Raw genomic sequence first — 25,187 nt, 5'->3', positions numbered from 1 at the left:
AATCTATTAAGTTATTTAATCCACACTTGTATTCTAAGTACTTATAAAATAACATAGAATTAGACCACTATTTTTGCACAGAATATTTTCTTCTATTATCACTAAAATATAATAGATGAATAGTCATTAGAAGAAAAATTATTAAACAAAATTATAAAATATTTAGAATATTTTCACTTTTCTTTACTAATATATACATTTTGAATTGGTAACTAATAATAAGTTAATAACGAGTGAATGGATATGAAAAAAATTATTCTTTTTGTGAGAATATATAGTATTATTTAACTATGTATACGTATATCACCATATGTGTTAGAATTCCTTTTCATTAATTCTAGTACCCATCTTTTATTGTCGCATATTTCTTCTTCTAATCTAATCCTTTTCTCTTCATTGTATTTAATGGAAGTAATAGAATTATTGGAGTAATAGAATTAATACGACAATTTTAAATTGGTATTTATTTGATCTAAGATCTTTCAGATTTTTCTTGAATCATTAGGTTTAGATATTACTTAAAGGATCTCAAATTTTATTTTTTCGCTTTTCCTATAAAAAAGATATTTAATAAGTTGTTCTAATTTATTTTATTAATTTTTGCTACTCTTCCATACTTCTTCCTGAGAAAACAAAAATCACATCAAATTTTATCGTGTATTATTTAGATCATCGATCAACTCCTCTCCGGTGAAACAAAACAAACGATGCTAAGCCAAGAGCACTCCTATTTTTATATACTAAAAGAAAAATAGTAGATAGAAAAATCTAGAACTAATCTAATCATGTCTTTTAAGTTATATCTTACTTTTATCGTTCTGAATCAAGTTTTATTTGGATCCAGTATGTAATTGACTTGATTCAATTATGAAATTGTGAAGAATTTCTTATTCAATCGATACATAATAATTCATCCTTTTTATTTCTTGGTTATTTTATGAAAATTGACCATTTCTAAATCTAAAAAAGAAAGTAAAAAAGTACAAATTCATTCGATATCGTATAAATAAGATTCATATTCAATTCGATAATTTGCTTTGTAAAAAAAATATAAATTTTGAATTGATTTTTTTCTTATATTATCATACCATCATGGTTGCTTGGCTCACACTAGACTTTAATGAGGGATTGCTCATTGAAGAGGCCTCATGTTAAAAAAAATTAGAAGAAGCTTATTTGTGTTCTTCTTTTTGGTTAATTTCTTGCTGTTAGAGGATCAAATTTGTATTAGAAATCTAAGAGGTGGCGTTATTGCTGTTGATTGTGTTAAAGGTGGCATCATTGTAGGTGAAATAATTGGTGCCATCTATTTACAAAGCATTTAAATTCCATCAATAAGAATTAAACTAAAATATGAATTGATAAAGTGCATACTAAGTCACAAGCCAAGATGCTAAATTGTGTTATTTTTGCTGGGGTGTTGCAAAATGCAATACCTATTTTGTATTATGTTATATTGGTGTTGAGATGTGTTCTGGATCTACTGCAGGTGCATTCTATGTTGGTGTGGTAATCGGCACGATGACTGGTGCTGTTATTTATGCTGCTATTATATCATCCTTCTTCTTCTGACAAGTTTTAGTGTTATGTCCAATTTGAAATTGAAAAAATATTAGTGATAATCTTAAATAGTTTTCATCAAGCATATTTAGAATACAATCGTATATAAGCACACACTAAGGCAATATTTGCAAATGATTTTTTCATATTTTTGCTTGACAATGTGAGGATCTGATTAGGATTCTTATACATCATTTTTATTGTCTCTCTTCTTCTTTGATCTTCCACTTGACCTCTTGCAAAAAGGAGGCAAAAGGATTAGAAAGTTGTGCTTCTCTCAAAACTCTTTGGTCGAAACAGGTTGAACCAAGATTTCGAGCTTGTTTGGGTGAGCTTCTAAGAAAAGATTTTTTTTTTCGAGTTATATTTTTTTAAAAGATTTTATGGAAAAATAAAAATAATTTCATATTTTGGTATCTCATACAAAAATATCTTTTTATTTATCAATTATGTTTGGGTATAATAATATAAAAGTACTTTTTATTTATTTATTATATGAAAAATATATTTTTTTAAAGAAAAAAAGATCTTTTAAAAAAGATATAAATTACAGCTTCTCAAAAAAGATATTTTTTATTTTTCTAGTGCTTTTCTTTTACTATTAGAAATTTGCCAAACACACTTAAAAAAAAAGTCTTTTTTCATTGAAAAAAGATATTTTTTACCAAAATAATGGTGCCCAAACAAGCACGAATATGTTTTGTTATAAGTTTCAACAGTTAGCCAATTGTACGCATAATTTTCGGATCTTCTATTTTGATAAGCCAAAGCAACACAAACATGTCTACATGGAAGGTCAGTTAGTTGCCAACGTCGCAGCTACATGTTCCTTTTCCCAAGTCTGCACTAACCTTTACTAGCAAGCGTTGAACCTTAGATATTGTTAGTTGAGATAATTATTTTTGAAAGATTAAGCTGATTCAAAATGCTGGTGAAGAGTCAAGAAGAAAACAGAGGTTGAAAAGATGCACGTGCAGGCATTAATTGAAAATTATTTGACACTGACTTGATTTAGACACCTTGCTAAATCGAACAAGTACTCGAATGAAGTATCGAACAGTTGTTCGAATGGAGAATTGAGCGGTTACACAAGTAGAGAAGTTGAAGGCTTGCTCTAAGTGAGGAATTTATGGGTAATGTTCATGGGTAAAAGAGCGGGAACAGTTACCTAAGAATTTGCATACAAGATAATGTCATGTATGGTCTGTTATGGAAGTGGGCTATAAATATTGGTAAGTTTTAGGAAGTAAGGGTTGGAACTTCTTTTCAAAAATACACTCAAGCACACTCATATCCCAACAAATTTCTGAGTCTACGTTCGAGTTCGATTTCTATAGAGTTCCTTCCACTGTTTTTACCTTTTCATTTACAATTCTTGCAAAAACTTTATCTTTCAAGAAAATTTAAGTTTCAAGCATTTTCTAATTTCCATGTTCAATTTACATATCAGTACCTTTAATTTCCATGTCTAAAGTCCTTTGCTCCAATCGAAGGCATCTTTATCGCTTTCTTTAAATTTCAATGCAAACCTTTTCAATTCCAGTCAATTTTTACTTTCCGAATCCTTTCTTTTACACTTCTTTTACTCTTTGACACTTTTGAACTTATTTTCCATTTTAATACTTGTCTAATTCGAATACCTTTAATGCACTTATAGAAAACTAGTACCTGCAAAAGAGGAGTTGGTTTCGCTCCCAGATTATTAGAATCAAATCACCATAGATTTGCTAAAAATCAACAAAACAAATACGTTCCAAACGTCATCACCCGTGGGGAACAACTTCCATCGACTACTCTGTTTCTCTAATTCTAACCTACTCTATTGAACTGGGGCAAGCCTCCCCATGAACCTGGTGCACGAAATTGTAATCATCAATGGCGCCATCAACATGGTACGCTCAATTTCAATCTCAACTCTTTATCACAACTTCGCATAACTAACCAGCAAGTGCACTGGGTCGTCCAAGTAATAAACCTTACGCGAGTAAGGGTCGATTCCACGGAGATTGTTGGTATGAAGCAAGTTATGGTCACCTTGTAAATCTCAGTCAGGCAGATTCAAATGGTTATAGATGATTTATGAATAAAGCATAAAGATAGAGATACTTATGTAATTCATTGGTGAGAATTTCAAATAGGCGTATGGAGATGCTTTGTCCCTTCCGTCTCTCTGCTTTCCTACTGTCTTCATCCAATCCTTCTTACTCCTTTCCATGGCAAGCTGTATGTTGGGCATCACCGTTGTCAGTGGCTACAGTCCCGTCCTCTCAGTGAAAATGTTCAACGCGCTCTGTCACAGCACGGCTAATCATCTGTCGGTTCTCAATCAGGTTGGAATAGAATCCATTGATTCTTTTGCGTCTGTCACTAACGCCCAGCCTTCAGGAGTTTGAAGCTCGTCACAGTCATTCAATCATTGAATCCTACTCAGAATACCACAGACAAGGTTTAGACCTTCCGGATTCTCTTGAATGCCGCCATCAATTCTAGCTTATATCATGAAGATTCCGATTAAGGGATCCAAGAGATAAACATTCAAGCCTTGTTTGCTTGTAGAACAGAAGTGTTTGTCAGGCACTTGTTCATAAGTGAGAATGGTGATGAGCGTCACATAATCATCACATTCATCATGTTCTTGGGTGCGAATGAATATCTTAGAACAAGAATAGGCTGAATTGAATAGAAGAACAATAGTAATTGCATTAATACTCGAGGTACAGCAGAGCTCCATACCTTAATCTATGGTGTGTAGAAACTCCACCGTTGAAAATACATAAGAACAAGGTTCAGGCATGGCCGTGAGGCCAGCCCCCCAATGATCTAAGAACTAGACGTCTAAAGATGATCAAAAGATCTAAAATGATCCAAAGATCCAAAGATCCAAAGATCTAAAGTTATCAAAAGATGAAAATACAATAGCAAAAGGTCCTATTTGTAGAGAACTAGTAGCCTAGGGTTTACAGAAATGAGTAAATGACATAAAAATCCACTTCCGGGCCCACTTGGTGTGTGCTTGGGCTGAGCATTGAAGCTTCTATGTGTAGAGACTTTTCTTGGAGTTAAACACCAGCTTTTGTGCCAGTTTGGGCGTTTAACTCCCATTCTTGTGCCAGTTCCGGCGTTTAACGCCGGGCAGTTTTGAGCTGATTTGGAACGCCGGTTTGGGCCATCAAATCTCGGGCAAAGTATGAACTATTATACATTGCTGGAAAGCCCAGGATGTCTACTTTCCAACGCAGTGGAGAGCGCGCCAATTGGACTTCTGTAGCTCCAGAAAATCCACTTTGAGTGCAGGGCAGTCAGAATCCAACAGCATCTGCAGTCCTTTTCAGCCTCTGAATCAGATTTTTGCTCAGGTCCCTCAATTTCAGTTAGAAAATACCTGAAATCACAGAAAAACACATAAACTCATAGTAAAGTCCAGAAAAGTGAATTTTAACTAAAAACTAATAAAAATATAATAAAAACTAACTAAAACATACTAAAAACATACTGAAAATAATGCCAAAAAGCGTATAAATTATCCGCTCATCACAACACCAAACTTAAATTGTTGCTTGTCCCCAAGCAACTTAAAATCAAATAAGATAAAAAGAAGAGAATATGCAATGAATTCCAAAAACATCTATGAAGATCAGTATTAATTAGATGAGCGGGGCTTTTAGCTTTTTGCCTCTGAACAGTTTTGGCATCTCACTTTATCCTTTGAAATTCAGAATGATTGGCTTCTATAGGAACTCAGAATTCAGATAATGTTATTGATTCTCCTAGTTAAGTATGATGATTCTTGAACAAAGCTTCTTTATGATCTTGGCCGTGGCCCAAAGCACTCTGTCTTCCAGTATTACCACCGGATACATACATGCCACAGACACATAATTGGGTGAACCTTTTTAGATTGTGACTTAGCTTTGCTAGAGTCCCCAGTTAGAGGTGTCCAGGGTTCTTAAGCATACTCTTTTTTCCTTGGATCACAACTTTTTTTCTTTTTCTTTTTCTTTTTATTTTTTTCTTTTTTTTTCGTTTTTCTCTTTTTTTTTTGTATTCACTGCTTTTTCTTGCTTCAAAAATCATTTTTATGATTTTTCAGATTCTCAGTAACATGTCTCCTTTTTCATCATTCTTTCAAGAGCCAACATTTATGAATAACAAATTCAAAAGACATATGCACTGTTCAAGCATACATTCAGAAATCAAAGGCATTGCCACCACATCAAAATAATTAATCTGTTATAAAATTAAAAATTCATGCAATTCTTCTCTTTTTCAATTAAGAACATTTTTCATTTAAGAAAGGTGATGGATTCATAGGACATTCATAACTTTAAGGCATAGACACTAAGACACTACTGATCATAAGACACAAACATAGATAAACATAAGCATGAAAATTCGAAAAACAGGAAAATAAAGGGCAAGGAAATTAAAGAACGGGTCCACCTTAGTGATGGCGGCTTGTTCTTCCTCTTGAAGATCTTATGGAGTGCTTAAGCTCCTCAATGTCTCTTCCTTGCCTTTGTTGCTCCTCTCTCATGATTCTTTGATCTTCTCTAATTTTATGGAGGAGGATGGAATGTTCTTGGTGCTCCACCCTTAGTTGTTCCATGTTGGAACTCAATTCTCCTAGGGAGGTGTTAATTTGCTCCCAATAGTTTTGTGGAGGAAAGTGCATCCCTTGAGGCATCTCAGAGATTTCATGATGAGTGGGATCTCTTGTTTGCTCCATCCTTTTCTTAGTGATGGGCTTGTCCTCATCAATGAGGATGTCTCCCTCTATGTCAATTCCAACTGAATAACAGAGGTGACAAATGAGATGAGGAAAGGCTAACCTTGCCAAGGTAGAGGACTTGTCCGCCACCTTATAAAGTTCTTGGGCTATAACCTCATGAACTTCTACTTCCTCTCCAATCATGATGCTATGAATCATGATGGCCCGGTCTATAGTAACTTCAGACCGGTTACTAGTGGGAATGATTGAGCGTTGGATAAATTCCAACCATCCCCTAGCCACGGGCTTGAGGTCATGCCTTCTCAGTTGAATCGGCTTTTCTCTTGAATCTTTCTTCCATTGAGCGCCCTCTTCACAAATGTCTATGAGGACTTGGTCCAACCTTTGATCAAAGTTGACCCTTCTAGTGTAAGGGTGTTCATCTCCTTGCATCATGGACAAGTTGAATGCTGGTGCACGAAATTGTGTATGCCAATATTAATGGACTATTTAACACAGCTTCGTACCACTAACCAGCAAGTGCACTGGGTCGTCCAAGTAATACCTTACGTGAGTAAGGGTCGATCCCACGGAGATTATTGGTTTGAAGCAAGCTATGTTTATTTTATTATTCTTAGTCAGGATATCAATCAAAATTATCAATGGGAATTATTAGATTGGAAAAATAAAAGAGAATAAAATCGTTACTTGTTGTGCAGTAATGGGGAATATGTTGGAGTTTTGGAGATGCTTTGTCCTCTGAATTTCTGCAATGTAATATTCAACTCAATTGTTTGTAAAGCCCGTCTACGGCAAGCTATATGTAGGGGTGTCACCATTGTCAGTGGCTACCTCCCATCCTCTCAGTGAAAACGGTCCAGATGCTCTGTCACAGCACGGCTAATCAGCTGTTGGTTCTCGATCATGTTGGAATAGGATCCATTGATCCTTTTGCGTTTGTCATCACGCCCAGCAATCGCGAGTTTGAAGCTCGTCACAGCTATTCAATCCTTGAATCCTACTTGGAATACCACAGACAAGGTTTAGACTTTCCGGATCCTCAAGAGTGGCCGCCATCAGTTCTAGCTTATACCACGAAGATTCTGATTAAGGAAGCTAAGAGATGATCATTCAATCTGATGTAGAACGAAGGTGTTTGTCAGACACACGTTCATGGATTGAGGAAGGTGATGAGTGTCACGGATCATCACCTCCTTCACAATTAAGCGCGAATAAACATCTTAGATTGGAACATACACACGTTTGAGTGAAATAGAAACAATTGCATTAATTCATCGAGACGCTGCAGAGCTCCTCACCCCCAACAATGGAGTTTAGAGACTCATGCCGTCAAAGTGTATAAAATTCAGATCTGAAAATGTCATGAGGTACAAAATAAGTCTCTAAAAGTTGTTTAAATAGTAAACTAATAACCTAGGTTTACAGAAAATGAGTAAACTATGATAGATAGTGCAGAAATCCACTTCTGGGGCCCACTTGGTGTGTGCTGGGGCTGAGACTTAAGCTTCTCACGTGCCTGGGCTGTTTTGGGCATTCAACGCCAGGTTGTGACGTGTTTTGGGCGTTGAACTTCAACTTGTAACCTGTTTCTGGCGCTGGACGCCAGACAGCAGCATGATACTGGCGTTGAACGCCAGTTTACATCGTCTATCTTCGCGCAAAGTATGGACTATTATACATTGCTGGAAAGCCCTGGATGTCTACTTTCCAACGCCGTTAAGAGCGCGCCAATTGGACTCATGTAGCTCCAGAAAATCCATTTCGAGTGCAGGGAGGTCAGATTCCAACAGCATCAGCAGTCCTTTTTCAGCCTAAATCAGATTTTTGCTCAGCTCCCTCAATTTCAGCCAGAAATTACCTGAAATCACAGAAAAATCACACAAACTCATAGTAAAGTCCAGAAATATGATTTTTGCTTAAAAACTAATAAAATTCTATTAAAAACTAATTAAAACATACTAAAATCTACATGAAATTACCCCCCAAAAAGCGTATAAAATATCCGCTCATCACAACACCAAACTTAAACTGTTGCTTGTCCTCAAGCAACTAGATAAATAAAATAGGATGAAAAGAAATTAAGAAACAATAATATCTCAGAGTTTCAAGTGAAGCTCAGATTTTAATTAGATGAGCGGGACTAGTAGCTTTTTGCTTCTGAACAGTTTTGGCATCTCACTTTATCCTTTGAAATTCAGAATGGTTGGCATCCATAGAAACTCAGAATTCAGAAAATATTATTGATTCTCCTAGTTTAGTATGTTGATTCTTGAACACAGCTACTTTATGAGTCTTGGCCGTGGCCCTAAGTACTTTGTTTTCCAGTATTACCACCGGATACATAAATGCCACAGACACATAATTGGGTGAACCTTTTCAGATTGTGACTCAGCTTTGCTAGAGTCCCCAATTAGAGGTGTCCAGAGTTCTTAAGCACACTCTTTTGCTTTGGATCACGACTTTAACCACTCAGTGTGTGTTTGGATTTCAGTTTGTAAACGGAAGTTTGTATAGAATTGATTTCGCAAATTTGATTTTGATGAAAAATAAGTTTGTATTGAAGTGATTTATGTTTGGCCATCTTTATATCAAAATGGATTATAGTAAAATAAATATGGTTTGGAATACACTACTCAAAATCACTTTTAGATGAAAAATTACTAAAATAGACATTAACTTAAATATTTTTTTATGTTATCCTATCATTTTAATTTAGATATTTGAATAATTTTATTAATTAATTTTATAATAAAATTAATATACATTATTTTAAATAAAAATAATATATAAAAATTAGCAAAATAAAATTATATATATAAGAGTATTTTTTTGGAGACTATATATAAGAGTATTTAATCAAATATGTTATATTTTTTAAAAATTTTAAGTATTAACGTAAAAATATTAATTTAGTATTTTTTTACATCGTATTTTTGGTTTAATACTCTTAATAATTTTATTCTTAATATTATTTTAGAATCTAACGTGTATGATTTTATTAATACTTGTGATTAATTTTTTATTTAATTTATCTTTTTTAATAGGATCATAATCTATATTATAAAAAAATTACAATAAAAAATTATATATACCAGAATTATAATTATAAAAAAATATTAAAAATAATATAATTAAATATTTATCTTGACAGTGATAAAAAAAATCTAAAAAATTTTTATAATGTATTTTATATAGTATATTTTTAGTTTTCTTAGTACTCTTTTTTAGTACCTTATAAATTTTTACTATTATTATTAAAAATAATAATAATAGAAAAAAGAGCTTATATAAAGAGAAATAATAAATAATACATAATAAAAAAAACTTATATCAAGAGAAATAACAAGAAAAGAAGGCCAATTTACCTAACAAGAATTTCATAAATAATACAATAACATGTCTATAGGATAAAATTGGTAAAAGAAAAATAGATGTTGAGGGTAAATGGCTAAAAGCTTGTTGGTGAAACGCAGAAGCTAGAAATTGTTGCTTCTGGTAAACGTGGTTTTAAATACAAAATCACTTCTGCGTTTACCAAACTAAAAATTAGCCAAACAAAAATGTGAAGCTTTCAAGAAGCTTAAACGTGCTTTTTCTTCTCAAACGGGTTTGCCAAACACACCCTCAGTCTCAAGCTTTTCACTTGGACCTACATGCCACAAGCACATGGTTAGGGACAGCTTGATTTAGCCGCTTAGGCCTGGATTTATTTCCTTGGGCCTCCTATCCATTAATGCTCAAAGCCTTGGATTCTTTTTACCCTTGCCTTTTGGTTTTAAGGGCTATTGGCTTTTTCTTTCTCTCTTTTTGGCATTTTTTTTCGCAAGAAAAATTTTTTTTTCACTGCTTTTTCTTGCTTCAAGAATCAATTTCATGATTTTTCAGATCATCAATAACATTTCTCTTGTTCATCATTCTTTCAGGAGCCAACAATTTTAACATTCATAAAATTCAATATAAAAAATATGCACTGTTCAAGCATTCATTCAGAAGACAAAAAGTATTGCCACCACATATAAATAATTAGAATTTTCCTTATTAAGAACTCGAAAAATTTAAATTGCCTCTTTATTCTAAAAAATCTACTATTTTATTCATGTTTGATGATGATGAGAAAAATAAATTATAACTTAATTGAAAATAAAATCAAAATAGATATGCTAATTACTACTACTCCTATATAACTTCTAAGGTAAAATCCTATAATAATACTATCACAGAGTTAAAGCTAGAATTAGAACTTAACAACCTGTATTTTGGAAAGTGGATGTTCCTCTAGTCTGTGGGGTGCTTGGTCTTTCAAGGAATAGCTTCTGACACTTTAGTTCCTTCAGTTCACATCCTTGCTCTTCCTGTTCCCTTAGATGCCATGATCTTGATGAGTTTTAGCTCAGTGATCATGGCAAATCACACCAAACTTAGAGGTTTGCTTGTCCCCAAGCAAAAGAAAGGAAAGGAGAGGAATAGAGGGAGAGGCAATTTTGAAATCCAAAAGATATGATGAGTTGAAAGAGATTTGAAAAAGATTTGGATTAGAAAAAGATTTGTGTTTATGAATTAAGATACATTTGATATTTTTGAAAAAGGGATTTTAGAAATTAGGGTTTTTAGAAATTAGGATTAAAATTTTTGGAATTGAAGGATGATATTTTGAAACATGTTTATTGATGAGCGGATAATTTATACGCTTTTTGGCATTGTTTTTAGATAGTTTTTAGTAAGTTTAAGCTACTTTTAGGGATGTTTTCATTAGTTTTTATGTTAAATTCACATTTCTGGACTTTACTATGAGTTTGTGTGTTTTTCTGTGATTTCAGGTAATTTCTGGCTGAAATTGAGGGACTTGAGCAAAACTCTGAAAAAGGCTGACAAAAGGACTGTTGATGCTGTTGGAATCTGACCTCCCTGCATTCGAAATGGATTTTCTGGAGCTACAGAACTCCAAATGGCGCGCTCTCAACGGCGTTGGAAAGTAGACATCCAGAGCTTTCCAGCAATATATAATAGTCCATACTTTATTCGAAAATTGACGACGTAACTTGGCGATGAACGCCAAGTATATACTGCTGTCTGGAGTTAAACGCCAGAAAAACGTCATGATCCGGAGTTGAACGCCCAAAACACGTCATAACTCGGAGTTCAACTCCAAGAGAAGCCTCAGCTCGTGGATTGATCAAGCTCAGCCCAAGCACACACCAAGTGGGTCCCGGAAGTGGATTTATGCATCAATTACTTACTCATGTAAACCCTAGTAGCTAGTCTATTATAAATAGGATAAGTTACTATTGTATCAGACATCTTTTGACAGTTTAATCTCTTGACTGTTTAGCCTTTGATTATTCGGTCTCTTGATCACTCAGGGGGCTGGCCATTCGGCCATGCCTGAACCTTTTACTTATGTATTTTCAACGGTGGAGTTTCTGCACACCATAGATTAAGGGTGTGGAGCTCTGCTGTACCTCAAGTTTCAATACAATTACTATTACTTTTTATTCAATTACATCTTATTCTTATTCCAAGATATACGTTGCACAACACTTTGATGAATGTGATGATCCGTGACACTCATCATCATTCTCACCTATGAACGCGCGTGATTGACAACCACTTCCGTTCTACCTTAGGCCGGGCGCATATCTCTTAGATTCCCCAACAGAATTTTCGTGGTATAAGCTAGATAGATGGCGGCATTCATGGGGATCCGGAAGGTCTAACCTTGTCTGTGGTATTCCGAGTAGGATCCTGGGAATCCGGAAAGTCTAACCTTGTCTGTGGTATTCCGAGTAGGATTCCGGTATTGAATGACTGTGACGAGCTTAAAACTCGTGAAGGCTGGGCGTTAGTGACAAACGCAAAAGAATCAATGGATTCTATTCCAACCTGATTGAGAACCGACAGATGATTAGCCGTGCTGTGACAGAGCATTTGGACCATTTTCACTGAGAGGACGGGATGTAGCTATCAACCAATGGTGATGCCTCCAGACGATTAGCCGTGCAGTGACAGCGCATAGGACCATTTTCCCGAGAGGATTAAAAGTAGCCATTGATGATAGTGATGCCCTACATACAGCTTGCGATGGAAAGGAGTAAGAAGGATTGAAGGAAGAGTGAGTAGTGAAGTAGAGTTTCAAGAGGAACACAGCATCTCCATACACCTATCTGAAATTCCCACTATTGATTTACATAAGTATTTCTATCCCTTTTTATTTTCTATTTTAATTATTAATTTTCGAAATCCAAAATCAATTTAATCTGCCTAACTGAGATTTACAAGGTGACCATAGCTTGCTTCATACCAACAATCTCTGTAGGATCGACCCTTACTCACGTAAGGTATTACTTGGATGGCCCAGTACACTTGCTGGTTAAGTTGAACGGAGTTGTGTCCACACATAGCCAATAGCCATTAAATAAATCTCATGCAAATACAAAGAGGATCACAATTTCGTCCACCAAGTTTTTGGCGCCGTTGCCGGGGATTGTTCGAGTATGGACAACTGACGGTTCATCTTGTTGCTCAGCTTAGGTAATTTTCTTTTCAAAAATCTTTTTCAAAATTTTTCTTTTCTTTTTCGTTTTTTTTTTCAAAAATATTTTCGAAAAAAAATCAATAAAAATCCAAAAAAATTAGAAAATCATAAAAACCAAAAATATTTTCTGTTTCTTGTTTGAGTCTTGAATCAATTTTTAAGTTTGTTGTCAATTGCATGCTTTTAAAAATTTTTCTTTCATTCTTCGAAAATTCCATGCATTCATAGTGTTCTTCATGATCTTCAAGTTGTTCTTGATAAGTCCTCTTGTTTGATCTTGATGATTTCTTGTTTTGTGTTGTTTGTTGTTTTTCATATGCATTTTTTGTTTGTTAGAGTCCATGCATTAAAGATTTCTAGGTTTGGTGTCTTGCATGTTTTTTTTGCATCAAAAATTTTTCAAAAATATGTTCTTGATGTTCATCATGATCTTCAAAGTGTTCTTGGTGTTCATCTTGACATTCATAGTGTTCTTGCATGCATCTTGTGTTTTGATCCAAAATTTTTATGTTTTGGGTCATGTTTGTGTTTTTCTCTCTCCTCATTAAAAATTCAAAAATAAAAAAATATCTTTTCCTTATTTCCCTCTAAATTTTCGAAATTTTGGGTTGACTTGGTCAAAAATTTTTTAAAATTAGTTGTTTCTTACAAGTCAAGTCAAAATTTCAATTTTAAAAATCTCATCTTTTCAAAATCTTTTTCAAAAATCATATCTTTTTCATTTTTTTTCTATTTTTCGAAAATTTTAAAAATTATTTTTCAAAAATCTTTTTCTTATCTTTTATATCTAATTTTCGAAAATTAGCTAACAATTAATGTGATTGGTTCAAAAATTTGAAGTTTGTTACTTTCTTGATAAGAAAGGTTCAATCTTTAAATTCTAGAATCCTATCTTGTAGTTTCTTGTTAGTTAAGTCATTTTAAAAATTAAATCTTTTTCAAAATATCTTTTTCTTAAAAATCTTATCTTTTTATCTTATCTTTTTCAAAATTTTATCTTTTTCAAAAATTTGATTTCAAAAAATATCTTATCTAACTTCTTATCTTCTTATCTTTTTAAAATTTAATTTTCAAATCTTTTTCAATCAACTAACTAACTTTTTGTTTGTTTCTTATCTTTTTCAAAACCACCTAACTACTTTTCTCTCTCTAATTTTCGAAAATATCTCATCCTTTTTCAAAATTCTTTTTAATTAATTTAATTATTTTTAATTTAAATTTAATCGTATTTTTTATCTTTAATTTTCGAAAATTACTAACCCCTTTTTCAAAATTATTTTCGAAATTTCTCTTCTCTTTTCTTTTTCTATTTAATTATTTATTTACTAACACTTCTCTTCACCTCCCCTATCCTTACTCTTTATACAAACTATTCATTTTTTTTCTTCATTCTTCTCCCCTTTCTTCTTCTACTAACATAAAGGAATCTCTATACTGTGACATAGAGGATTCCTCTTTTTTTCTTGTTTTCTTCTCTTTCATATGAGCAGGAACAGGGAAAAAGGCACTCTTGTTGAAATTGATCCAGAACCTGAAAGGACTCTGAAGAGAAAATTAAGAGAAACTAAATTACAACAATCCAGAAACAACCTTTTAGAAATTTTTGAACAAGAGAAGGAGATGGCAGCCGAAAATAATAATAATGCAAGGAGAATGCTTGGTGACTTCACAAAGCCAACGTCCAAGTTTGATGGAAGAAGCATCTCCATTCCTGCCATTGGAGCCAATAACTTTGAGCTGAAACCTCAGCTAGTTGCCTTAATGCAACAAAACTGCAAGTTTTATGGACTTCCATATGAAGATCCTTATCAGTTTTTAACTGAGTTCTTGCAGATCTGTGAGACTGTAAAGACGAATGGAGTTGATCCTGAAGTCTACAGACTCATGCTTTTTCCTTTTGCTGTAAGAGACAGAGCTAGAATATGGTTGGATTCACAACCTAAGGATAGCCTGGACTCCTGGGATAAGCTGGTCACTGCCTTCTTGGATAAATTCTTTCCTCCTCAAAAGCTGAGCAAGCTGAGAGTGGATGTTCAAACCTTCAAACGAAAAGATGGTGAATCCCTCTATGAAGCTTGGGAAAGATACAAGCAGCTGACCAAAAGATGTCCATCTGACATGTTTTCAGAATGGACCATATTAGATATATTCTATTATGGTCTCTCTGAATTTTTGAAAATGTCATTGGACCATTCTGCAGGTGGATCTATTCACCTAAAGAAAACGCCTGAAGAGGCTCAAGAACTCATTGATATGGTTGCAAACAACCAATTCATGTACACTTCTGAGAGGAATTCCATGAATAATGGGATGCCTCAGAAGAAAGGAGTTCTTGAAATTGATACTCTGAATGCCGTACTGGCTCAGAACAAAGTGTTGACTCAACAGGTTAACATAATCTCTCAAAATCTGAATGGATGGCAACATGCATCCAACAGTACTAGAGAGGCAGCTTCTGAAGAAGCTTATGATCCTGAGAACCCTGCCATGGCAGAGGTTAATTACATGGGTGAACCTTATGGAAACACCTATAACTCATCATGGAGAAATCATCTAAATTTCTCATGGAAGGATCAACAAAAGCCTCAACAAGGCTTTAACAATGGTGGACGCAATAGGCTGAGCAATAGCAAGCCATATCCATCATCTTCTCAGCAACAGACAGAGAATTCTGAACAAAACACCTCTAATTTAGCCAATCTAGTCTCTGATCTGTCAAAAGCCACTTTCAGTTTCATGAGTGAAACAAGATCCTCCATCAGAAATCTGGAGGCACAAGTGAGCCAGCTGAGTAAGAAAGTCATTGAAACTCCTCCTAGTATTCTCCCAAGCAATACAGAAGAGAATCCAAAAGGAGAGTGCAAAGCCATTGACATAGTCAATATGGCCGAATGCACAAGGGAGGAGGAGGACGAAAATCCTAGTGAGAAAGACCTCCTAGGACGTCCCTCAAGCAAGAAGGAGTTTCCTATTAAGGATCCAAAGGAATCTGAGGCTTATATAGAGACCATAGAGATTCCTTTAAATCTTCTTCTGCCATTCATGAGCTCTGAAAACTATTCTTCCTCTGAAGAGGATGAAGATGTGACTGGAGAGCAAGTTGCTCAATACTTAGGAGCTATCATGAAGCTGAATGCCAAGTTGTTTGGTAATGAGACTTGGGAAAGTGAACCTCCCTTGATCATTAGTGAACTAGATACCTGGATTCAGCAAATTTTACCTCAAAAAAGACAAGATCCTGGCAAGTTCTTAATACCTTGTACCATAGGCACCATGACCTTTGCAAAAGCTCTGTGTGATCTGGGGTCAGGGATAAATCTTATGCCACTCTCTGTAATGGAGAAGCTGGGGATCATTGAGGTACAACCTGCCTTGTTCTCATTACAATTGGCAGACAAGTCATTAAGACAAGCTTATGGAATAGTAGAGGACGTGTTAGTAAAGGTTGAAGGCCTTTACATCCCTGCTGATTTCATAATCTTAGACACTAGGAAGGAAGAGGATGATTGCATCATCCTTGGAAGACCTTTCCTAGCCACAGCAGGAGCTGTGATAGATGTCAATAGAGGTGAATTAGTCCTTCAATTGAATGGGGACTACCTTGTGTTTAAGGCACATGGCCATCCCTCTGTGACAAAAGAGAGTAAGCATGAAGAGCTTATCTCAGTTCAGAGTCAAGAAGAGCCCACACAGTCAAACTCTAAGTTTGGTGTTGTGAGGCCACAACCAAACTCTAAGTTTGGTGTTAAGATCCCATATCCAAACTCTAAGTTTGGTGTTGGGACTACACAACATTGACCTGATCACCTTGTGGCTCCATGAGAGCCACTGTCAAGCTATTGACATTAAAGAAGCGCTTGTTGGGAGGCAATCCAATTTTATTTATCTAATTTTATTTTATATTATTGTTATTTTGTGTTTTATTAGGTACATGATCATGAGGAGGCACGAAAAAATCATAAAAATTAAAAACAGAATCAAAAACAGCAGAAGAAAAAAATTCGCACCCTGGAGGACGCACAGGCTGGCGTTCAACGCCAGTAAGATGCATCTGGCTGGCGTTCAACGCCAGAACAGAGCATCATTCTGGCGCTGAACGCCAGAAACAAGCAACATTCTGGCGCTGAACGCCAGGAATGTGCCCAGAGAGGAAAAGCTGGCGCTGAACGCCAGTAACAAGCATGAAACTGGCGTTCAACGCCAGAAACATGCTTTACATGGGCGTTGAACGCCCAGAATGTGCACCACACGGTGTTTAAATGCCAGAATGGTGTGCAAAGGCAATTTACATGCCTATTGGTGCAGGGAAGGAATTCCTTGACACCTCAAATCCTGTGGACCCCACAGGATCACCTCAGGATCTGTGGACCCCACAGGATCCCCACCTAACATATTCCCACCTTACCTCCTAATCCTATTTTACTCTTCCCCATGTCACACTTCCCAACAACTTCAATCTCTGAATCTCTCTTCCCAATAAACACTCTTTCCCAAAACCCTTCACCAATCACCTCAATTCCTCTTCCCAATTACCCCATTCACCATTCACATCCATCCACTCTTCCCCATAAACCCCACCTACCTTCAAAAATTCAAAACCAATTTCCCACCCATTCCCACCCTAAATGGCCGAATACACACTACCCCCTCTCCCTATAAATACCCTTCCATTCTCCTTCATTTTTACACAACACAAACCCCTCTTCTCCCACTTAGCCGAACCTACATCTCTCCCTCTCTACCATATTCTCTTCTTCTTCTTCTTCTCTTCTTTCTTCTATTGCTCGAGGGCGAGCAATATTTTAAGTTTGGTGTGGTAAAAGCATAAGCTTTTTTTTGTTTTTCCATTACCATCAATGGCACCTAAGGCCGGAGTATCCTCTAGAAAAGGAAAAGGGAAGACAAAAGCTTCCACCTCCGAGTCATGGTAGATGGAAAGATTCATCTCCAAGAGCCATGAAGACCACTTCTATGATGTTGTGGCAAAGAAGAAGGTGATCCCTGAGGTCCCTTTCAAGCTCAAGAAAAATGAGTATTCGGAAATCCGACATGAAATCCGAAGAAGAGGTTGGGAAGTCCTAACCAACCCCATACAACAAGTCGGAATCTTAATGGTTTAAGAGTTCTATGCCAATGCATGGATCACTCGAAACCATGATCAAAGTATGAACCCGAGTCCAAAGAATTATCTCACAATGGTTCGGGGAAAATACTTAGATTTTAGTCCGGAAAATGTGAGGTTGGCATTCCACTTGCCCATGATGCAAAGAGATGAACGCCCCTACACTAGAAGGGTCAACTTTAATCAAAGGTTGGACCAAGTCCTTATGGACATATATGTGGAAGGAGCTCAATGGAAGAGAGACTCCAAAGGCAAGCCAGTCCAACTAAGAAGACTGGATCTCAAGCCTGTGGCTAGAGGATGGTTGGAGTTCATTCAACGCTCCATCATTCCCACTAGCAACCGATCTGAGGTTACTGTGGATCGGGCCATCATGATTCATGGCATCATGATTGGAGAGGAAGTAGAAGTTCATGAGGTCATCTCCAATGAAATCTACAAAATAGCCAACAAGCCCTCACCCATGGCACGGCTAGCTTTTCCTCACCTTATTTGCCATCTATGTTACTCAGCTGGAGTTATCATAGAAGGAGACATCTCCATTGAAGAGGATAAGCCCATCACCAAGAAGAGGATGGAGCAAGCAAGAGAGACCCTTCACGGTTCTCAAGAGATGCATGAGGAAGCTCATCATCAAGAAATCCCTGAGATGCCTCAAGGGATGCACTTTCCTCCCAACAACTATTGGGAACAACTCAACACTTCCTTAGAAGATTTGAGCCACAATGTTGAACAACTAAGGGTGGAACATCATGAGCACTCCATCATTCTCCATGAAATAAGAGAAGATCAAAGAGCAATGAGGGAGGAGCAACAAAGGCAAGGAAGGGACATAGAAGAGCTTAAGAACATCATTAGTCCTTCAAGAAGAAGACGCCACTAAGGTGGATTCATTCCTTGTTCTTTATTTCTTTCTGTTTTTTGGTTTTTAATGTTGTGTTTATCTATGTTTTGTGTCTTTATTTCATGATCATTAGTATGTAGTAACCATGTCTTAAAGCTATAAATAAATTCCATTAATCCTTCACCTCTCTTAAAAGAAAAATGTTTTAATTCAAAAGAACAAGAAGTACATGAATTTCGAATTTATCCTTGAATTTAGTTTAATTATATTGATGTGGTGACAATACTTTTGTTTTCTGAATGTATGCTTGAACAGTGCATATGTCTTTTGATCTTGTTGTTTATGAATGTTAAAATTATTGGCTCTTGAAAGAATGATGAACAAAGAGAAATGTTATTGAGGATCTGAAAAATCATGAAATTGATTCTTGAAGCAAGAAAAAGCAGTGAAAAAGAAAGCTTGCGAAAAAAAAAATTTGAAAAAAAATGGCGAAAAAAAATAGAAAGAAAAAGAAAAAGCAAGCAGAAAAAGCTAATAGCCCTTAAAACCAAAAGGCAAGGGTAGAAAGGATCCAAGGCTTTGAGCATCAATGGATAGGAGGGCCCAAGGAAATAAAATCCAGGCCTAAGCGGCTAAATCAAGCTGTCCCTAACCATGTGCTTGTGTCATGAAGGTCCAAGTGAAAAGCTTGAGACTGAGTGGTTAAAGTTGTGATCCAAAGCAAAAGAGTGTGCTTAAGAGCTCTGGACACCACTAACTGGGGACTTTAGCAAAGCTGAGTCACAATCTGAAAAGGTTCACCCAGTCATGTGTCTGTGACATTTATGTATCCGGTGGTAATACTGGAAAACAAAGTGCTTAGGGCCACGGCCAAGACTCATAAGTAGCTGTGTTCAAGAATCAACATGCTTAACTAGGAAAGTCAATAACACTATCCAAAATTCTAAGTTCCTAGAGAAGCCAATCATTCAGAACTTCAAAGGAAAAAGTGAGATGCCAAAACTGTTCAGAAGCAAAAAGCTACAAGTCCCGCTCATCTAATTATAATTAATATTCATTGATATTCTAGAATTTATAGTATATTCTCTTCTTTTTATCCTATTTGATTTTCAGTTGCTTGGGGACAAGCAACAATTTAAGTTTGGTGTTGTGATGAGCGGATAATTTATACGCTTTTTGGCATTGTTTTTAGGTAGTTTTTAGTAAGTTTAAGCTACTTTTAGGGATGTTTTCATTAGTTTTTATGTTAAATTCACATTTCTAGACTTTACTATGAGTTTGTGTGTTTTTCTGTGATTTCAGGTAATTTCTGGCTGAAATTGAGAGACTTGAGCAAAACTCTGAAAAAGGCTGACAAAAGGACTGCTGATGCTGTTGGAATCTGACCTCCCTGCATTCGAAATGAATTTTCTGGAGCAACAGAACTTCAAATGGCGCGCTCTCAACGGCGTTGGAAAGTAGACATCCAGAGCTTTCCAGAAATATATAATAGTCCATACTTTATTCGGAAATTGACGACGTAACTTGGCGTTGAACGCCAAGTATATACTGCTGTCTAGAGTTAAACGCCAGAAAAATGTCATGATCCGGAGTTGAACGCCCAAAACACGTCATAACTCGGAGTTCAACTCCAAGAGAAGCCTCAGCTCGTGGATTGATCAAGCTCAGCCCAAGCACACACCAAGTGGGCCCCGGAAGTGGATTTATGCATCAATTACTTACTCATGTAAACCCTAGTAGCTAGTCTATTATAAATAGGATAAGTTACTATTGTATCAGACATCTTTTGACAGTTTAATCTCTTGACTGTTTAGCCTTTGATTATTTGGTCTCTTGATCACTCAGGGGGCTGGCCATTCGGCCATGCCTGAACCTTTTACTTATGTATTTTCAACGGTGGAGTTTCTGCACACCATAGATTAAGGATGTGGAGCTCTGCTGTACCTCAAGTTTCAATACAATTACTATTACTTTTTATTCAATTCCATCTTATTCTTATTCCAAGATATACGTTGCACAACACTTTGATGAATGTGATGATCCGTGACACTCATCATCATTCTCACCTATGAACGCGCGTGATTGACAACCACTTCCGTTCTACCTTAGGCCGGGCGCATATCTCTTAGATTCCCCAACAGAATCTTCGTGGTATAAGCTAGATAGATGGCGGCATTCATGGGGATTCGGAAGGTCTAACCTTGTCTGTGGTATTCCGAGTAGGATCCTGGAAATCCGGAAAGTCTAACCTTGTCTGTGGTATTCCGAGTAGGATTCCGGTATTGAATGACTGTGACGAGCTGCAAACTCCTGAAGGCTGGGCGTTAGTGACAAACGTAAAAGAATCAATGGATTCTATTCCAACCTGATTGAGAACCGACAGATGATTAGCCGTGCTGTGACAGAGCATTTGGACCATTTTCACTGAGAGGACGGGATGTAGCTATCAACCAAGGGTGATGCCTCCAGACGATTAGCCGTGCAGTGACAGCGCATAGGACCATTTTCCCGAGAGGATTAAAAGTAGCCATTGACGATAGTGATGCCCTACATACAGCTTGCCATGGAAAGGAGTAAGAAGGATTGAAGGAAGAGTGAGTAGTGAAGTAGAGTTTCAAGAGGAACACAGCATCTCCATACACCTATCTGAAATTCCCATTATTGATTTTACATAAGTATTTCTATCCCTTTTTATTTTTCTATTTTAATTATTAATTTTCAAAATCCAAAATCAATTTAATCTGCCTAACTGAGATTTACAAGGTGACCATAGCTTGCTTCATACCAACAATCTCTGTGGGATCGACCCTTACTCACGTAAGGTATTACTTGGATGACCCAGTACACTTGTTGGTTAAGTTGAACGGAGTTGTGTCCACACATAGCCAATAGCCATTAAATAAATCTCATGCAAATACAAAGAGGATCACAATTTCGTCCACCATTTATGCAAGAAATCATGAATTGAAACATAAAAATTAGAAAATTTGTGAAGAAAAACGAATTTTACCTCCTCCCCACCATCCTGGCGTTAAACGCCCAACTGCTGCATGTTTTGGGCGTTTAACGCCCAATTGATGCTTCTCCTGGGAGTTCAACGCCCAGCTGTTGCTTCTTTCTGGCGTTGAACGCCAGGAAGTCCTTTATCACTGGGCGTTTTTCTGAACGCTCAGGATGCTGTAATTCTGGCGTTCAACGCCCAGAAGATGCTTCTTTCTGGCGTTCAACGCCCAGATGGCTATCCTTACTGGCGTTGAACGCCCAGTGGATACTTCTTTTGGGCGTTCAACGCCCAAAACATTTCTTACTGGCTTTTTCACGCCAGTGAGCTTCCAAATTCCCCTGTAACTCTGTGAATCCAATCAATTGCTTTTTTACCTTGAAGATACTTTGACATATACCTGTAAAAATAAAAAACAAAAACAAATAAAATTAAATTTTGTGAATGGCTGGGTTGTCTCCCAGCAAGCGCTTCTTTAATGTCGTTAGCTGGACTATTACTGAGCTTTAATTAAGTCTCAGTTTTGAGCATTCTTGCTCAAAATTGCTTTCAAGATAATGTTAACTCTCTGTCCATTAACAATGAACTTTTTGTTAGAGTCATTATCCTGAAGCTCTACGTATCCATATGGTGATACACTTGTAATCACATATGGACCTCTCCACCGGGACTTCAATTTCCCGGGGAATAATTTGAGCCTAGAATTGAATAGCAGAACTTTCTGCCCTGGCTCAAAGACTCTGGATGACAATTTCTTATCATGCCATCTTTTTGCTTTCTCTTTGTATATTTTTGCATTCTCGAAAGCATTGAGTCTAAATTCCTCTAGCTCATTTAACTGAAGCAATCGTTTTTCTCCAGCTAACTTGGCATCAAGGTTCAGGAATCTGGTTGCCCAGTAGGCCTTATGTTCCAGTTCCACTGGCAAGTGACATGCCTTTCCATACACAGCTGGATGGAGAGGTCCCTATAGGGTCTTGAATGCTGTTCTGTATGCCCACAGAGCATCATCCAAGCTTCTTACCCAATCCCTTCTACGTTAATTACAGTCCGTTCCAGGATTCTTTTGAGTTCTCTATTTGAGACTTCAGCTTGCCCATTAGTCTGTGGGTGATATGGAGTAGCTACCCTGTGGCTAACTCCATAACGAACCAAAGCAGAGTAAAGCTGTTTATTACAGAAATGAGTGCCCCCATCACTGATTAATACTCTAGGGGTACCAAATCTGCTGAAGATGTGTTTTGGAGGAATTTAACACTGTCTTAGTGTCATTAGTGGGTGTTGCAATAGCTTCCACCCATTTGGATACATATCCACTGCCACCAGAATATAAGTGTTTGAGTATGATGGTGGGAAAGGTCCCATGAAGTCAATACCCATACATCAAACAACTCAATCTCCAAGATTCCTTGTTGAGGCATAGCATACTGTGAGGCAGATTACCAGATCTTTGGCAACTGTCACAATTAAGTACAAACACTCGGGAATCTTTATAGAGAGTAGGTCAGTAGAAGCCACATTGGAGGACTCTTGTGGCTGTTCGCTCACTTCCAAAATGTCCTCCATACTGGGATCCATGGCAGTACCAAAGGATCTTCTGCGCTTCTTCCTTAGGCACACATCTACGGATTACTCCGTCTGCACATCTCTTGAAGAGATATGGTTCATCCCAAAGATAGTACTTTGCATCTGTGATCAATTTCTTTGATTGCTGCCTACTGTACTCTTTGGGTATGAACCTCACTGCCTTGTAGTTTGCAATATCTGCAAACCGTGGCACTTCCTGGATGGCAAAGAGTTGCTCATCCGGAAAGGTTTCAGAGATCTCAGTAAGAGGGAGGGACGCCCCTTCTACTGGTTCTATTCGGGACAGGTGATCTGCTACCTGATTCTCTGTCCCTTTTCTGTCTCTTATTTCTATATCAAACTCTTGCAGAAGCAACACCCATCTTATAAGTCTGGGTTTTGATCCTGCTTTGTGAGTAGATATTTAAGAGCAGCATGATCAGTGTACACAATCACTTTTGATCCTACTAAATAGGATCGAATTTGTCAATGGCGTAAACCACTACAGTAGCTCTTTTTCTGTGGTTGTGTAATTCTTCTGTGCGTCATTTAGAACACGGCTGCATAGTAAATGACGTGCAGAACTTGTCATGCCTTTGTCCCAACACTGCGCCAATGGCATGGTCACTGGCATCACACATTAGTTCAAATGGCAATGTCCAGTTTGGTGCAGAGATGATTGGTGCTGTGACCAATTTAGCTTTCAGAGTCTCAAATGCCTGCAACCTCCTTATCAAAGACAAATGGCGTGTCAGCAGCTAGCAGGTTGCTCAGAGGTTTGGCGATTTTTGAAAAAATCCTTTATAAACCTCCTATAGAATCCTGCATGCCCAGAAAGCTTCTGATTGCCTTAACATTGGCAGGTGGTGGTAATTTCAATTACCTCTACCTTAGCTTGATCCACCTCTATTCCCTTGTTTGAGATTTTGTGCCCAAGGACAATTCCTTCAGTCACCATAAAGTGACATTTCTCCCCAGTTTAAAACCAGGTTAGTCTCTTGGCATCTCTTTAGAACAAGTGCTAGATGGTCAAGACAGGAGCTGAATGAGTCTCCAAATACTGAAAGTCATCCATGAAGACTTCCAGAAATTTTTCCACCATATCAGAGAAAATTGAGAGCATGCACCTCTGAAAGGTTGCAGGTGCATTGCACAGGCCAAATGGCATCCTTCTGTATGCAATACTCCAGATGGACATGTGAATGCCGTTTTCTCTTGATCCTGGGGATCTACTGCAATTTGATTATAACCTGAATATCCATCCAGGAAGCATCGTATTCATGACCTGCTAGTCTTTCTAGCATCTGGTCTATAAATGGTAAAGGAAATGATCATTTGTGGCTGTATTGAGCCTTCTATAATCAATACACATCCCCCCAGTAACTGTTCTTGTAGGAACCAGTTCATTTTTTTCATTATGAACCACTGTCATGCCACCTTTCTTAGGGACGACTGGACAGGGCTTACCCAGGGGCTATCAGAAATAGATAAATATCCAAGCCTCTAGTAATTTAGTGACCTCCTTCTGCACCACTTCCTTCATGGCTGGATTCAGCCGCCTTTGTGGTTTGGACCACTGCTTGGCGTCACCCTCCAATAGATCTTGTGCATGTATCTAACTGGGCTAATGCCCTTAAGATCACTGATGGACCACCCAAGAGCTGTCTTGTGTGTCCTTAGCACTTGAATTAGTGCTTCCTCTTCCTGTGGCTCTAAGGTAGAGCTTATGATTACAGGAAAGGTATCACCTTCTCCCAGAAATGCATATTTCATGGGATGGTGGTAATGGTTTGAGCTCGGTTTGGGAGATTTCTCCTCTTCCTGAGGGATTTT

At 37.0% G+C, this 25,187-nt stretch overlaps 1 pseudogene; it reads right to left on the bottom strand.

Moving 5' to 3' along the window:
• LOC130933936 (acetyl-coenzyme A carboxylase carboxyl transferase subunit beta, chloroplastic-like) overlaps positions 1-25,187 on the bottom strand; it is a 54,032-nt pseudogene that overhangs the window by 5,128 nt on the left and 23,717 nt on the right.

Source organism: Arachis stenosperma, chromosome 6, assembly GCF_014773155.1.
Source record: "Arachis stenosperma cultivar V10309 chromosome 6, arast.V10309.gnm1.PFL2, whole genome shotgun sequence".
In the NCBI taxonomy this organism is placed as follows: Eukaryota; Viridiplantae; Streptophyta; class Magnoliopsida; order Fabales; family Fabaceae; genus Arachis; species Arachis stenosperma.
Note: the sequence above shows the minus strand (reverse complement) of the source record. Positions and strands in the feature narration are given on the sequence as shown.